Genomic DNA, 16,466 nt, shown 5'->3' on the forward strand with positions numbered 1-16,466 from the left:
GGAAGTACTAAAAGATGCACCCATATATCTCCTGGGTTTCAGCCATAGTCTTTATGCTCTTATTGTGTAGCAGCAAACCAATTTCCCATTATTAATCATGACCAATCACTTCAACCAATATAATTTGCCCTTCCGTTGCTTGTTGGTTCAGTGGTATAAGGAGCTCCAAATGCCAGGTGAGAGCTTCAACTTCTAGTTTATAACGAGGCTGGGTGGAAAAAATTTCTTCATTGGGAACAAAGACTTCTAGACTAGTAGAGCTGAAGGTTGTGGACAGGAAGTGAAAATTCTGCAAGTGGATTATTAGATATAATAGTGAGAAAAGCCATTCCCATTCCTGCCCCTTAATTCCTGAACCCATGCATTCTACATAAGGGAGAGACATACCATATATTCATCACTGGTTCAAAGCATGTGCTACATCCTGCAGGATGTATACAAGCTCCACGGAATGTGACCTCCCAGGTGATACCATAAGCCATTTCACCATTTAATCAGGTCAGCAGCTCCTGAGTAACGGGTGCATGCTAAAATCAGCAAATTTTCATGGCATGGTTTACTACTGTACTTTCTTTGTAATAAAATATGTCCCTTGGACAGAAGCATTGTTATGTGTGATAACATGATGGTGAATTAGGCATTCTATAAGCCCATAGATGGTGGTTTTGAGAAGGCATATCCATACCCATAATAGTAACAACAAACGGTGGCTCCTCCATGACAGGAAAGGGTCAAATGTAATCAACTTGTTACCAAGTGACTGGTTGGTTCCCCAAGAGAATGGTGCCAAGTTAAGAGCTTAATGTTGACCTCTGATTTGGTGGGCTGGGCACTCAGTAGCAGAGTGGCAGAACATTATTGGTTAAAAACAAAGTCCACATGCTTGAGTCTTGCTAGTCTCTAGCAGCAGGGTTTCTCATTGGATAAACCTAGCCACAAGCTGATACAAGAAACTGAAGGATGCAGCCTGCAGGGGACTAAATACTTTTGAGTAGAGCAGAGGATTGGCAGGGAGCAGTTCTGAAAGAAAATAGGCCTGGTTTTCTGAATGCAGAGTAAGAGAGAGAAAGTGGCTTCCCCATTTTCTATCTTGGGTGACTAAGTGGATAGTAATTCACTAAGCTGAGCACATAGAAATTTGGGAACGTATTGAGTTTAAGGTGCCTGTGGGATGTTGTGGTAGAGCTGCCCAGGATGCAGTCTGAAGTTGAGGAGAGAAGTCTGTGATAAAGATATATAACTAGGTGTCAACAGAAAGTAAACAGTCATGAAAAATTATGGGAGTGAGTGAATTCACTCAGGGTCAATGTAGGATGATCAGAAACAAAGGTTAGCTATCACCAACATTTGAGTGAATGGTGATGAAAAAGACAGCTATGAGGGAGAAGTTAAAGTGATGTTTCAGAAACTAAGGGAGACAGGACCATCAAGAAAAAGTGGGTGATCAAAAAGGTCAAACTCACCTGCGAGGTCAAGTAAAATAAGCCTGAATATAATCAAGAGCAATAAGAGGCCACTGATGACCATTGCCTGCCTGAAATAGAAATAAATAATCTTAACCAAATCCTTGATTTTGCCTCTTTTCTTTACTTCTCAGAGCATCTGTCCTGAAAGTTTTATCAATTTGGGGGAAAATAACTTCCAATTCAAGGTTTAAGTGTACACCTCTGAGCAAGAACTCTGATGCTCTTGGTGGGGAGTCTGGGCAGGGCATGTAACAGGGAGAGAAGGGGATGGAGGCAAGAATCCCTCTCACCAATTTCTTTGCTGCCTACTGGAGAATGGAAAAGGTCAAACAAGCAATAATTCCCTGTCACTCCTGAGAGCTGTGAGAATTGTGGTCCTGTTGTTCTAGCAACAATTTTCTTCCTAGGAAGAGTGCACGGAATGCACTTACTCTATCTTATTGAAAAGTTAAGATAATAACAATTTTTTTTTTTAGTTTTTTAAAAGAATTTTTAAAGCTCCAAATCCCACCACAATACCATTATTTTTAAAATATGTTCTTGCATAAGTATACTTTGTACATGGTTGTAATCATAGCATGTGATTTTCCCCCCAAATTAGAGTCACAACATAAAGAAAAAAATCTTTAGAATTTTGAACCATCTCTTTGAAATCCTTAGAACAAGGAAATCTTGCCTTTGAAAACTGAGAGTGTGTTAAATTTTTAGTCCTTAGAAATCTGAAAGAAACTTTAGAGATGATCTTATCCAATCCTTTGTTTTAGAAATGATTTGATTGACACCAGAGAGGGAGAGTGGACTGATCTAAGGTCACAAAGTAATTGATGGTAGGATCTTCTCTAGGACCTTGGTCTTTAGAGTCCAGTTTCCAGCACTCTTGCCACCATCACACCTCAGACTCCAGCAGCAGGTTTGTTTAGCACAATTGTGATTAAAGTGCCATGTATCACATGTACACCTCTTCTTGGAGACAGCAAAAATAGCCACAATAGTCTGTAGCTTTTTACCTTCAAGAAATAAGATCTACTTACCCATCCTTTGAATCTTGTGACTTGCTTTGGCCATAATATTATGGAAGTGATGTATAATTGTTAGCCTAAGCCTTAAGAAGGTTTGCGGCTTCTTCCCTCACACTCTTAGAACCCTAGGATCAACCCAGGGCTAGCCTGCTGAATCATGAGTCATCATTGTTGTCCTGCCAAACACCGACTATGTGAGTGAGTCTGTCCTAGATCATCCAGCCTCCAGCCAACCTGCCAGCAGAGATTAGTAGAGCCTGCCCAGACCAGAAGAACTGTTCCATCAACCTGTAGAATCAAGAGTGAAATAATTGGTTGTTTTAAAGCACTATGTTTTGAGGTGGGATTTTTTGTTTTGTTTTGTTTTGTTTTTTTACATTGCAAAAGCCAACTGATGCATAGGTTTCTTCATTGTGCTGATAACCCACTCCATTAGAGTAAATCATACTTCATGTCTCATGGTTTCTTGAATCAGGAGGTGAGGAAATGTATTTTTTTCCTGCCTTATTTTTGTTTTATATTTCATTTAGATATCTAAGTTTCAAAAGGCAATTTATAGAATAATGTTTTTGGACATGCAAGTCTATGTTCAGCTCCTTGCAAGCCATCTGCTTTGAAAAGAACGGTTGGTAGAGTCCTTTATTTTTACCAACAATCTCCCCTTCTCCTGCCCACATCTCAAGACATTCAACAAAGATCTGTACATATGGATCAAGGTGGGACTAAAAGGGGGAAGGAGGAGGAAGGTAGCTTTACTGTGAGTTAGGACACAGCAGTGATTTTTTTTCTTAGTTTGAATCTAGCCTGAAGCTTTCTAAATAAACACTGCAGAAGTATCTCCCCAAGTGGTGCACTGAGGAAAACAAAACAGAATGCATATATTCCTGATCTGGAGCATGGCAGATGAACAGACTGGAAACTCCTACTCCTGTCAAAGGCTTTAGGGATTTATTACTCATAGCTCTTCATTTCCATTGGTATCTCTAATTTGATACAAACTAACTCTTTATAAAAACAAGCTTATGGAAAATGTCCATATTTGGTGGACTAAGTAATAAAGTTCATGTACTTTCAACATTCAGTGATTCAATCTTGTAATCAAGTTTGATATTTAGTTCAATGAGATTGTACCAAGAACTGAGCCTGAGCTCTGCAGCACAGCAAAACATTAAGCTGGATGATATTTGAGTGTTGCAATTACACGCCTACACTCTTTCCCAGAAAGGAGAGGGGGAGGGGGGCAGGGGGTTATTATCTTTTATACATTTAGTCCCTGTAATCACATTCTGGTTAGTAGAGATGTTTTCTTTTATCATTTAGATACACTTCAAAGATAAATCAAAAGTCTTTAGACTACAAAGTTTGCAGTGAGCTGTTTCAGCTCTTTCTTGGTTTCTGGTTCCACTTATCTCCTCTTTACTTCCACCAAGTTCCTCTAACAAGAAATAAGAAATGAAAAATGATGAGTGAGGTGACAGGTCACGTTAGTTAGCTTGACTTAGTCGGTTCACAATGTATGCATCTATCAAAACATCATGTTGTACACTGTCAATATGTACTATTTTTATTCGTCAAGTACACCTTAATAAAGCTGAGGGGAGACAAAAAATAATAAATGTTGTTGCTATATCAAAAAAGAAAGAAAATAGTCACATTCAATGACACAGAATCTAATTAATGATAATCATTAAAGATCCCTCTTGCCACACTCAAGCTCTAAGCAGAGGTTCAGAAGACAAGAAAAACAACAACTATCCACCTTTTAGGAACCATCATTTATTCAATGGTTTATTGAGCACACGATCGTGTGCCAGATAAGGCATGATGCAAGATTATGAAGATTTAGAGGTGAACAAAAAGATCCTTATCTCACTCCTAGGGAATAGTCGAGTTTTCCTTGCATCAATCTGATTTCCATAGTTCTTCCAGTTACATCTTTAGCTATAGGTCTGTACCAAAAGAAAAGTTGCCTAGTGATATAATTTCTTTACAAATAACAATAATTAATAACAAAAACAATAATAAAATAGCTAACACTTACCTTGTGCTTACTGTGTGCCAAAAAGTGTTCTACGCACTTTCATATGTTAACTAATTTAATCTCCAACAATCTTTTGAGTTACTATTATTCTTCTTTTTTAAAAAAAATAAGGAAACTGAGGCACAGAGAGGTTAAGTAATTCACACAGATTCAGACTATTTGCTACACTAATCTTATTAAGACAGAATACTCTAGAGTGTTGTTATTTTTTAATAACAAGGGTTGAAAGAGAATAGGATGTTTTTAATCATAAGTAAATTGATAAATTTCGATGTCAAAATACCCTGTTCTCTAAGCATTCAGTCTAATCGAGATTTAATAATCTAGACTGAATCTTTTCCACTTAAACAGATGCTCATAAAAGCCACATCCAAAGGAAAATAAATTGCAGAGTGTGTTGACTTTTCTTAAAAACTGTGGCTGATTTTCAGTCAGCCTGTCCAAATCTCTTTTCAAACTTTCAGCCCATAAGCCAGTACATCTGCTTCAATATTGAAGTAGGATGTCAAGCCCCTAATATTCCCAGAAGAAATCAGGGGAATTTGGCCAAATGTTTACTAGGATTTCCTTGTAGGCATCTTCTTCCAAATATATGAAGATCCCCAGTTGGGGGTGTCCTAAAGAGGCTCAGATTCAGTGATTTACTCCATTTGCCAGAACATGTACCAGATGAGCCATTACGTCCTGTCTCTTGCATGTGCATGTGTGTACTTGAGCCAGGTGGGTAAATACTGAAGAATGTTTTGCTTAAACTTACTCTGATCTCCTGTAAGTAACTGCAATCCTCCACCTGATACCTGGAGCCAAGAGCATTCTGTAGGCAACAACTGTCTACCTGATTTAATAAGCAAACCAGCATACAACTTGCTTGCTCTCAAAGACATGTCAGTATGATATCTCCCAAACTCTCCCAAAGATAATCTTTGAAAATAACAATGATGCCTGGGTGCGATGGCTCTTGCCTATAATCCCAGCTATTCAGGAGCCTGAGGTAAGAAGACTGCTTGAGTCCAGGAGTTTGGGGCTGCAGTGAGCTAAGATTATGCCACTGCACTCCAGCCTGGGTGACAAAGTGAGACCCTGCCTTTAAAAAAATTAAAAAATTAAAAACAATGATGATGTTGGTGATGATAGTAAAAGCGGACCTTTATTGACCTCTTACAATATGTCAGGCTTCACATTTAATGCTTTATAGCATTTATAGTCTTTTAAAATTTAAATTTCACAATGATCTTTTTTTACAAAGAACTTTATTTTTTATAATTTCAACTTTTATTTTAGATACAGAAGGTACCTGTGCAGGTTTGTTACATGGGTATATTGCATGATGCTGAGTTTGGAGTGTGAATGATCCCATCACTCAGGTAGTGAGCACAGGACCTAATATGTTCCTCTCCCTCTCTCCCACTCTAGTAGCCTACAGTGTCCATTGTTCCTATCTTTTTTTAACCTCTGAACTTTTTATTGTCCTCCTACTCCTCAAAGGGTCCCCTGCTTCTGCTGGCTTAATATCTCAGAACTTTGGTGTGGTTGGTCTCAGACACCACTTTGCCATCCACTATCTGGCGGGTGGTGGTCTTTTGGATGGTTTGGATGGAGTTGCTGCTGTCCAGGGCATCACCAAGTTTGAAGTTCTTGCCATCTTCCAGCAGGCGGCAGTAGGTGGTGATCTCAGCCTCCAGCTTGACTTTGATGTTCAGCAGGGCCACGTATTCCTAGACCTGGCGCTGTCCCTCTGCCCTGGTCTGCGCTGGCTCAGACTCCAGGTGCAGCAGGATCCCGTTGAGCTGCTCCTTCTGCAGGGCGTAGCGGGCCTCCACCTCCCTCAGGCTGTTCTCCAAGCTGGCCTGCAGATTTCTCATGGAGTCCAGGTCGATCTCTAAGGACTGGACTGTACGTCTCAGCTCTGTGAGCATCATCTCAGCAGCTCCAACCTTGGTGGACTGTGTGGTGCTCTCCTCAATCTGCTGAGACCAGTACTTGTCCAGTCCCTCTCGGTCTTCCAAGCCAGCACATCATATTGGGCCCGGATGTCTGGCATGATCTTGGCAAGTCCTGAGATTTGGGAGCATCTACCCCCACGGTCAACCCAGAGCTGGCAATCTGGGCTTTGTAGGCCTTTTACTTCCTCTTCGTTGTTCTTCTTCATGAAGAGCAGCTCCTCCTTGAGAGCCTCGATCTCTGTCTCCAGCTGCAGCCGAGTGACATTGGTGTCATCAATGACCTTGTGGAGCCCACGGATGTCGCTCTCCAGAGACTGGTGCATGGCCAGCTCTGTCTCATACTTAACTCTAAAGTCATCAACAGCAAGACGGGCATTGTCCATAGTGTCCACAGTATTTGTGAAGATCTGAGCCCTCAGGTCCTCCATGGTCTTGAAATAATGGCTCCAGTCTCTGACCTGGGGTCCCTTCTTCTCCAGGTGCTCCCAGATTTTGCTCTCCAGCTTCCAGTTCTCGGTCTCCAGGCCCCTCATCCTGTCCAGGTAGGAGGCCAGGCAGTCTTTCAGGCTTTGCATGGTCTCCTTCTCGTTCTGGATGCCTCCCATTCCTGTCAGACCTCCAGCCATCCCTGTGGCCAGGCCCCCGGACCCCATGCTCCCCCGGAAGCTGGTGGAGCGGGACACAGAGATTCGGGAACCAGAGCCCCCCACGCCTGCATAGACACTGCCTGCACTGCTGACTGGCGGGGTGCCATAGCTGGGCACCTGGACAGAGCCCTGGGACCGGTAGTTGGTAAAGGTGGAGCAAGTGTGAAGCTCATGCTAACTGGGGAGGAGAGTGAGAGGACAGGACTTAGGCTTTGTCGACGACCCATTGTTCCCATCTTTATGTTCATGAGTAACCAATGTTTAGCTCCCACTTATAAGTGAGAACATGTGATACTTGGTTTTCTGTTCCTGAGTTAATTTGCTGAGGATTATGGCCTTCAGCTGCATCCATGTTGCTGCAAAGGACATGATTTCATTCTTTTCATGACTGCATAATATTCCATGGTATATATGTACCACATTTTCTTAATCCAATCCACCACTGATGGGCACCTAGGCTCATTCCATGTCTTTGCTATTGTGAATAATGCTGCAATGTACACACAAATACATGTGTCTTTATGGTAGAAAGCTTGATTTTCTTTGGAGTATATACCCAGTAATGGGACTGCTAGGTCAAACAGTAGCTGTTTTAAGTTCTTTGGGAAATTTCCAAACTGCTTTCCACAGTAGCTGAACTAATTTACATTCCCAACAACAGTATACAATCATTTCCTTTTCTCGGCAGCCTCACCAACATCTGTTATTATTGGACTTTTAATAATAGCAAACAACCTTTAAGTAACCAGTACAGCAAGATTTTCAAATTTTGATATGTGTAAAAATTACCTGGGAAGTTTATAAAAATGTAGCTTTCCAGGCTCCACTCTAGAACATCTGATTCAGTAGGTATAGGGAGTGATGTGAACATCTTTTATTAAAAATAATAGAAAACTGGTGAAAGTGACTGAAATCAATCTAATCCAAATAAGTAAAATGTATTGTGTTTCTACTAAGTCCATATGGAAATTAACAAAATAGAGTCTTTGTTGTTCACCTTATAAAAAGAATAAAAATATTGAACAAATCCTTTCCCAAGAAGTAAAAAGTATGTGTTGATTGTGTGACAGATTTGGGAAAAAGCAAGTGAAACTAACAGGGAGGGAAAAGATGGGAAAAGGAGGGGTCAAAGAAGGGGAATGTTCTATCTCTTGCTGTATACAAAACTACTAAGAGACTTAATGGATTAAAAGGCAAAAATCATTTCATTTGTTTATGAATCTGAAATTTGGGCAGGGCTCAGTGGGGACAGTTTGTCTTTGCTCCATGTGTTTGTCATCTGGGGTGGCTTAACCTGGGCCAGGGAATCTACTTCCAAGATGGCTCACTCATATAGCTGACAAATTGATACTAGCTATTGATTCCTCTTCATGTTGGGTTCTCCATAAGGTGGTTTGGGCTTCCTCACAGCATGGTGGCTGGGTAATGAGGGTGATAATCTCAAGGGACAAGAAGTGGAAACTTCCAATTTCTTAAGGCCTAGCCTCAGAAACACACACATCGCTTCTATCATATTCAACTGGCTAAGCAGTCACAGATCCCAGATTCAAAGGAAAGGGATATAGATTTCACCTTTTAGTTGTAGGAGTGTCAGAAAACATTGGAGCCATGCTTTAAAATTGCACAGGGACAGACAAAGGAAAGACTGAGAACATGAAAAACAAACTTTGTGTATTTTGCCAAGGCCGGTTCAACCAGGAAGAAAGCAAACACTCCTTCCTTGGTTAGTCAAGAAAAACCATTCCAAGTAGAGTTAGCACACTTTCTAAGATCTTGTCACAAAAATGGGAAACATGGGGGATTTTCCCTACATACTTAAATGGAAAGAAGTTCTTTCAAATGTCACTCTTATTTCCCAAAATACTTTCTTCTTCTTAACAAATATTGAATGTGCTTACATGCCAGTCACTGTACTAGATGTAGGGGATATCAAGATGAATAAGACATAGTCTTTGTCCTCAAATATGAATAGTTAGAGGAAATAATCATTAGAGTCATGCTACACACACATAAAGCTATTTTGGATGCCCATACGAGAGACAGATAGGTGGGTGGACCAGCTCAAATCCCACTTTTCTTGGGCCATGGATCCCTCATACCAGTTCAGGTATCCTGACCTATGCTGTCACTACTCCTTGTATCACAGTACTTTATTATATATTTGTGAGACTATTTGATTACCATCTCTTTCCCATACAGGATCATAGAATCCTCTTGAATATTGGGCCAGCTTTAGAGATTCACTTCTAAAGAAAGATACACATAACTGACTCTATGTGACTTCAGAGGTTAGGTTACCAAAGTGTCTGCCTGGCTCTCTTCCTAGCTATACACACGTTGGAGCTCTGGTGCTGCCATGCTGGAGAGACCACACTGAGAGATGAGAGAGACAGAGAGAGAGAGAGAGAGCTTGAGAAGAGAGAGAGAAAGACAGAGAGGAGCTTGAGAAATCCCAGCTGTTTTAGCTTCAGCTGTTGGAGTCTTCCAGCATCAACCACCAGATGTGTGAGTGAACAAGCCTCAGATGATTCCAGTCCCCAGCCTTCAAGCTGCCTTAGCTGATGCTGCATGGAGCAGAGATGAGCCTTCTTCTCTGTGTCTGCATCCTATCTGAATTCTTGACCAAAAGAATTTGTAAACATAATAAATGGTTGTTTTATGCTACTAGGTTTTGGAGAGTTGTTATGCAACCATAGTAATTAGAACAGAGAAAGAAGCAAGATTCAGACTTAGAGGCACTTTACATGAATGAGGGGGAGTTTGTACTCTCCCTAGGGCTATGGAGAGATATGGAAAGGTTTTAGCCAGAAGAAAGGGACAGCTCTATTTGAGTTTTAGAAAATAACTCTGCCTGGGAACAGTGGCTCATGTCTATAATCCCAACACTTTGGGAGGCCAAGGCAGGGGTATCACTTGAGCCCAGAAGTGCGAGATCAGCTTAGGCAACACAGTGAGACCTTGTCTCCACCAAAAAAAAAAAAAGTTTTTTTTTTTTTTTTTTTTTTATTATACTTTAAGTTCTAGGGTACATGTGCATGACGTTTATATCATGTATAACTCCCCAATGCAATCCCTCCCTCCTCCCCCCTCCCCATGATAGGCCCCAGTGTGTGATGTTCCCCTTCCCGAGTCCAAGTGATCTCATTGTTCAGTTCCCACCTATGAGTGAGAACATGCGGTGTTGGTTTTCTCTTCTTGTGATAGTTTGCTAAGAATGATGGTTTCCAGCTGCATCCATGTCCCTACAAAGGACGCAAACTCATCCTTTTGATGGCTGCATAGTATCCATGGTGTATATGTGCCACATTTTCTTAATCCAGTCTGTCACAGTCTGTTTTTTTTTTTTTTGAGAGAGTCTCGCTCTGTCACCCAGGCTGGAGTGCAGTGGCACGATCTCGGCTCACTGCAAGCTCTGCCTCCCGGGTTCACGCCATTCTCTTGCCTCAGCCTCACGAGTAGCTGGGACTACAGGCGCACACTGCCTCACCCGGCTAAGTTTTTGTATTTTCAGTAGAGAGGGGGTTTCACCGTGTTAGCCAGGATGGTCTCGATCTCCTGACCTCGTGATCCGCCCACCTCGGCCTCCCAAAGTGCCGGGATTACAGGTGTGAGCCACTGTGCCTGGAAAAAATTTTTTTTAGTTAGCCAAGTGTTGTGGTGCATGCCTGTAGTCCCAGTTACTTGGGAGACTGAGGTGGGAGGATTGCTTGAGCCCAGGAGTTTGGGGATGCAGTGAGCTGTGATTGCACCACTGCACTCTAGCCTGGGTGACAGAGCGAAAACTTGTCTCAGAAAAAGAAAATCAGAAAAGAACTCTGGCTACATGCAGCGGGACTCTCATGGGAGACTGCATAGGACATTGGTAAAGATTAGCACTTAGAATGATGAGGGTCAAGTTCCAGTTTGCTACTGTGTAAGCAATGGCATAGTCAGTTAACCTCTTTAAATCTCGGTTGTATCATCTATAAATTAGGAATAACAACACTCCCCTCTCAGTGAAGAATGTGAAGACAGCTCAAATGTGGTCACTGAACATGTATCATTTCAAGCCTGCTTTTCCACTTTCAATTAAACTGGCTGTTGGAGGAAGTTGGTCACATGATAATTCGAAATGATAGTTGAGATAATAATATCTCTTCATCACAGATAATGCCAGTAAAGACTAAGTCTCTGATTCTAAGTGGCTTATTCAAGTTGAATTACTTAGAAATATACTCAACAATTACAACAATGTAATTGTTAGGACCAAGAGTCATGGTTTTCCAGTGATAGTAAGATAGGATGTCTTATGATGACTAAATTGTGATGTAAAATTTTCAATTCCAAGAGTTGACTCTTTCCCAACACTGGGTGATTTTCTTCACTTGTTAAAAAACTAGTCATTGACGTATCATGGAGCATATTTTTAAATCACCTCCAAGTACTGCATCTGAATATGATGAAATACGTTCAGAGAGGAATACGACGAAAGAACAGATCAGTAATATATTTAATGCTGTTTCCAAGCTAAAACATTCATCCCTCTAAATTTTTCTGATATGTGATTCAGCTTAGCATCTGACAAAACATTAATTTTTAGTTAGAATCCTCTTCATAATTTTTTGGTCTATCTTTAATCCAGTATCAAAACTGGTAAATGCAACAAACACATGACATCATTTCTACATCTCGAAATTGTGAATTAGGACCTTCTAAATGAGTATAAAAGGAGGAAGAAGCAGCAGCAGATAACTATGGTATTATGCCGAAAACTCAAGCTATTCAACATTCAGTGAGATACAGATATGGCAAGAGAGGTTACAAATGTCATCACTTTCTCTGTTATGAAACTATTGTGAGTATTTCATTGGTAATAATTTTACATTTTTTCATTTTACAAATAGAAACGTATCTTTCAATTAAAAAATTGTTGATCCTAGTGTGTCATTATTGCATTTGATTCCAAATGTTTGAGAAAAACTATACAGATGGTGATGACAAAGGCAGTGGGTTAGATTGCTCCAAAATAGTGTAAATGAGAAGCAAAGAGAACCAAGGAAAGATCCCAGGGAACACCCACATGAAAGAAACAAAGAGTCAGCGAAGGAAGCTGAGAAAGGAGAAGCCAGCAATGTAGGAGGAAATACAGGAGAAAGTGTACTCATGGATCAAGGAGAAGAAAGGGTTCAAGGAAGCTTTGCTAGTCACGAGAGGGAACAATGTCAAATGCTTCACAAGTCACCGGACATGAGTTGAGAAGGCTTACTGAAATGAGTTAGCATCACTGAACTCAATAAGAGCAGTTTCAGCAGCGTGGTGTGGCTGGAAACCCTTTTGCTTGAATTGAGGTGTGGGAGGGAATAATACAACAGAAGCAGTGAGTGTGGAATACCTTTTCTAGATTCTTGGCTAAAAACGGAAGGTGAAAAATGGGATATTAGCCAAAAAGGTATACAGTGGAGAGAGAGAGAGAGAGAGAGAGAGCACACAGCATCCTAAAACAAAAATAAATTAATATTTAAATACTGACTGAAATCACTTAATATACAGGGAGTGTTTTAAATAGAACAAATGTTTCAAGAGGCTGGAAGGGATAGCATCCAGATCTTGATATAGAGAATAACCTCAGAAGGGAAAAACTTCTTTTACAGTGATGCTGTGGTTTGGATGTGGTCTGTTGTCCCCATCTAAATTCATGTTGAAATTTGATCCCCCATGTGGTGGTGTTGGGAGATGAGGCCTCGTGAGAGGTATTTGGGTCATAGGACTGGATCCTTCATGAATGGCTTGATGCTGTTCTCCCGGTAGTGAGTTCTCGCTAATGCAAAACTAGATTAGTTCTTGAGGGAATACATTAGTTCCTGAGAGAGCAAGTTGTTATAAGGCAATGTTTTTCCTCTTGGTTGGACCTCTTTACCTCCTCCACCATGTTGTAAGGCAGCACAAAAGCCCTCACCAGAAGCCAGGACCATGTCCTTGAACTTCTCAGCTTGCAGAACTATGAGCTAAATAAATCTCTCTTTTTTAAAATAAATTACCCAGTCTCAGGTATTCTTTTATATCAACACAAAGTGGACTGAGACAAATGATGGGAGGAAAGTAAGAAAGAATGATTAAAAAGGCAGTTAAAAATTTTAAAAAAAACTGCGATCAGTGTGAGCAATGAAACAATACTGGCTATGAGTTGATAATTATTGAAGCTGGATGATACATACATGAGGGTTCATTATACCATCCCCTCAAGTTTTGTGTATGTTTAAAAGTTTCCACAATAAAAAAGTTAAAAAAAATGATAAAAAAACCCTGGGGTAAAAAATTGCTGTTACTCAGGGGATAGCTTAAGTTTCTGATGTGAAGTAGGAGGAAAAATTATCTTCTGAGAGTTAAGGTTGTGGGTTGAAGGTTTAATAAGATTGGTGAAAGTTTGAAATCACTGCTCTGGGAGAAAGAGTTGATGATCCAGCTGAGGTTAGAGGTCTTGAATTTCCAGTTGCAAATATTTGTGTGTTGTAAGATTTTCTCTAGGAGCTCTCAAGAGTACAAGTGTGAGAACTGTTGGGGAGATCCATAATTGATTTTTGATGGGCTGGCGCAACCGTAGATTAAGGGAAGCATCAATAAGAAAGATTTAATGTGATGGGGCATGTTGCTTCCCTCTCCCTTCATGAAAAAGCTATTGTGTTTTTGTTGTTTGTTTGTTTGCTTTTAAGTAGGAGAATACTTTAGTATAGTAGTCTTGAAGTTTTGAGTTTGATTCTGATGGGAAAGAGAGAAAAACTAACTTGAGAGGTAAGATAGTTTTTCTTTAAAAAATATTGTCCATGTATTATCAATATATTGATCATAACTGTTTACGAGGAAACTGAATGATAGTAAAATAGAATAATCCAAATGCACTTTCAGAAATATTTTAAAAGTTAAACCAAATATGATTTTAAGTACTTATAAATTATTTGTACTAAAAAACTAATATCTATCTAGAGGAAAAACCATTTCAGATACTGACCTCCAAATTTAGCAATCTTTCTGGTATTTCCACTGATGGCTTTATTTCCCATTCTAGATTTCAAACTATTATTTTACCATATTCATTTTATTTGAAGTTTTCCATAAGTTATTGGGGTACAAGTGGTATTTGGTTACATGAGGAAGTATTTTATGATGATTTGTGAAATCCTGGTGCGCCCATCACCCGAGCAGTATACACTGCAGTGTATTTGTAGTCTTTTATCCCTCGCCCCCTCCCACTCTTCCTCCTAAGTCCCCGAAGTCCGTTGTATCATTCTTACGTCTTTGTGTCCTCATAGCTTAGCTTCCACATATTGTGAGAACTTACGATGTTTGATTTTCCATTCCTGAGTTACTTTACTAGAATAATAGTCTCCAGTCTCCAGTCTCATCCAGGTCATTGCAAATGCTGTTAATTAATTCCTCTTTATGGCTGAGTAGTATTCCATTGCACATATATAGATATTGTGTTGTGTGTGTATGTGTATATATATATATCTCACAGTTTCTTTATCTACTCGTTGATTGATGGGCATTTCGGTTGTTCCACAATTTTGCAGTTGTGAATTGTGCTGCTATAAACATGCGTGTGCAAGTATCTTTTTCAATATGACTTCTTTTCCTCTGGGTAGATACTCAGTAGTGGGATTGCTGGATCAAACGGTAGTTCTACTTTTAGTTCTTTAAGGAATCTCCACACTGTTTTCCATAGCTGCTGTGCTAGTTTACATTCCCACCAGCAGTGTAGAAGTGTTCCCTGTTGACCGCATCCACACCAACATCTACTGTTTTTTATTCTTTGATTATGGCCATTCTTGCATGAGTAAGGTGGTATCGCATTGTGGTTTTGGTTGCATTTCCCTGGTCGTTAGTGATGTGAGCATTTTTTCTTATGTTTGTTGACCATTGTATATCTTCTTTTGAGAATTGTCTATTCATGTCCTTAGCCCATTTTTTCATGGGATTGTTTGTTTTTTCCTTACTGGTTTGTTTGAGTTTGCAGTAGATTCTGGATATTAATCCTTTGTCAGATGCATTGATTGTGAAGATTTTCTCCCACTCTGTGGGTTGTCTGTTTACTCTTCTGACTGTTCCTTTTGCCGTGCAAAAGCTCTTTAGTTCAATTAGATCCCAGCTATTTATCTTTGTTTTTATTGCATTGCTTTTGGGTTTTTGGTCATGAAATCCTTGCCTAAGCCAGTGTCTAAAAGGGGTTTTCCAATATTATCTTCTAGAATTTTTATAGTTGCAGGTCTTAGGTTTAAGTCCTTAATCCATTTTGCTAACTCAGATTTAAATGTACTTTTAAAGAAGATTAATTGTTGTACATCTTCCACATTCTACCAATATCTTCATAGCCTAAGAATCCCTTGAAACAGAATGACCTACACTCCATTTGGGACCAGTGACCACTGACAAATCTCAATTTGCTGTATATCCACCTCCCCTCCTTGTGTTTACATTTTGTAAACTGGATCCTGAGGTTTAAATATTGTGGGCAGTGGGTTACTAGTAACCAACATGGCAAAATACTGTAATGCTTCATTAAACAAAGCTGTAAGATAAGGTTAATGTAACTAGGGAATAAGGAAGCCTGTGCTATGAGCAAAATGAGGGTTAGTGAAAATCTTGGTGCACTGTAACTAGTTTGCTTATGTGTAAATTTATTTGTTTATATTGTTTCAAGATGCGCTGAATTGTATCCTTTAAATGACAGAGTTGTCAGCAATTTCCAGTTTGCACTGTAGATTTTTGGAGGGTGAGACATCTGTGAAATTCTCTATAATGAAAGCCAGCAGCTTATAAAATGATATGATTTCACTGCAGTTCAGATAATCAGGGACTAGAAAGGTCAAACCAACCCTCCCATTCATGACGATTAACAAAGCTGGACAAAATATAAAAACCATCTTCATAAAGGCATCAGAAAACTAAAAAAAAAGAGTGAAAAATTACAGTGCCAAGATGGGGTGAGAGCAGAGGTTCCAGAAAGTAAGACCATCACTGGGACCTCATTTTCTCTTGGGGTGTTTTCTCATTTCAGGAGAAGACTAAGTAGTTGAGACATTGAATAACATTATTAGCAGCTTCGCAGGGCTGGGTAGACAGAGATTGGAGTCTCCTTTAGGGTCCGTAAAAGGGACCTAAAGAAGATATTCATTTTTCAGACTTTAGCTCAGCTTTGAATCATTGCCTCAATCACTAGACTTGAATTGAAGCTATTCCCTATTGCTAGTGCCAACAAGCACTTGATGGAATCAAACATAAATCCTCTCTGGAGGACAATAACATTCATTTTGACTTCAAATTACTTCTTACAACAGTTTTGCAAATACAATGTCCACAGTTGTGAATTATACTGC

The 16,466-nt window shown here is 39.9% G+C and overlaps 1 pseudogene; it reads right to left on the minus strand.

Moving 5' to 3' along the window:
• Positions 1-6,441: 6,441 nt before the first annotated feature.
• On the minus strand, positions 6,442-14,153 carry LOC117077793 (annotated as a pseudogene).
• Between the last annotated feature and the right edge of the window lie 2,313 nt (positions 14,154-16,466).

The sequence above is a fragment of the Trachypithecus francoisi genome, unplaced genomic scaffold (assembly GCF_009764315.1).
Source record: "Trachypithecus francoisi isolate TF-2019V2 unplaced genomic scaffold, Tfra_2.0 Lachesis_group6, whole genome shotgun sequence".
In the NCBI taxonomy this organism is placed as follows: Eukaryota; Metazoa; Chordata; class Mammalia; order Primates; family Cercopithecidae; genus Trachypithecus; species Trachypithecus francoisi.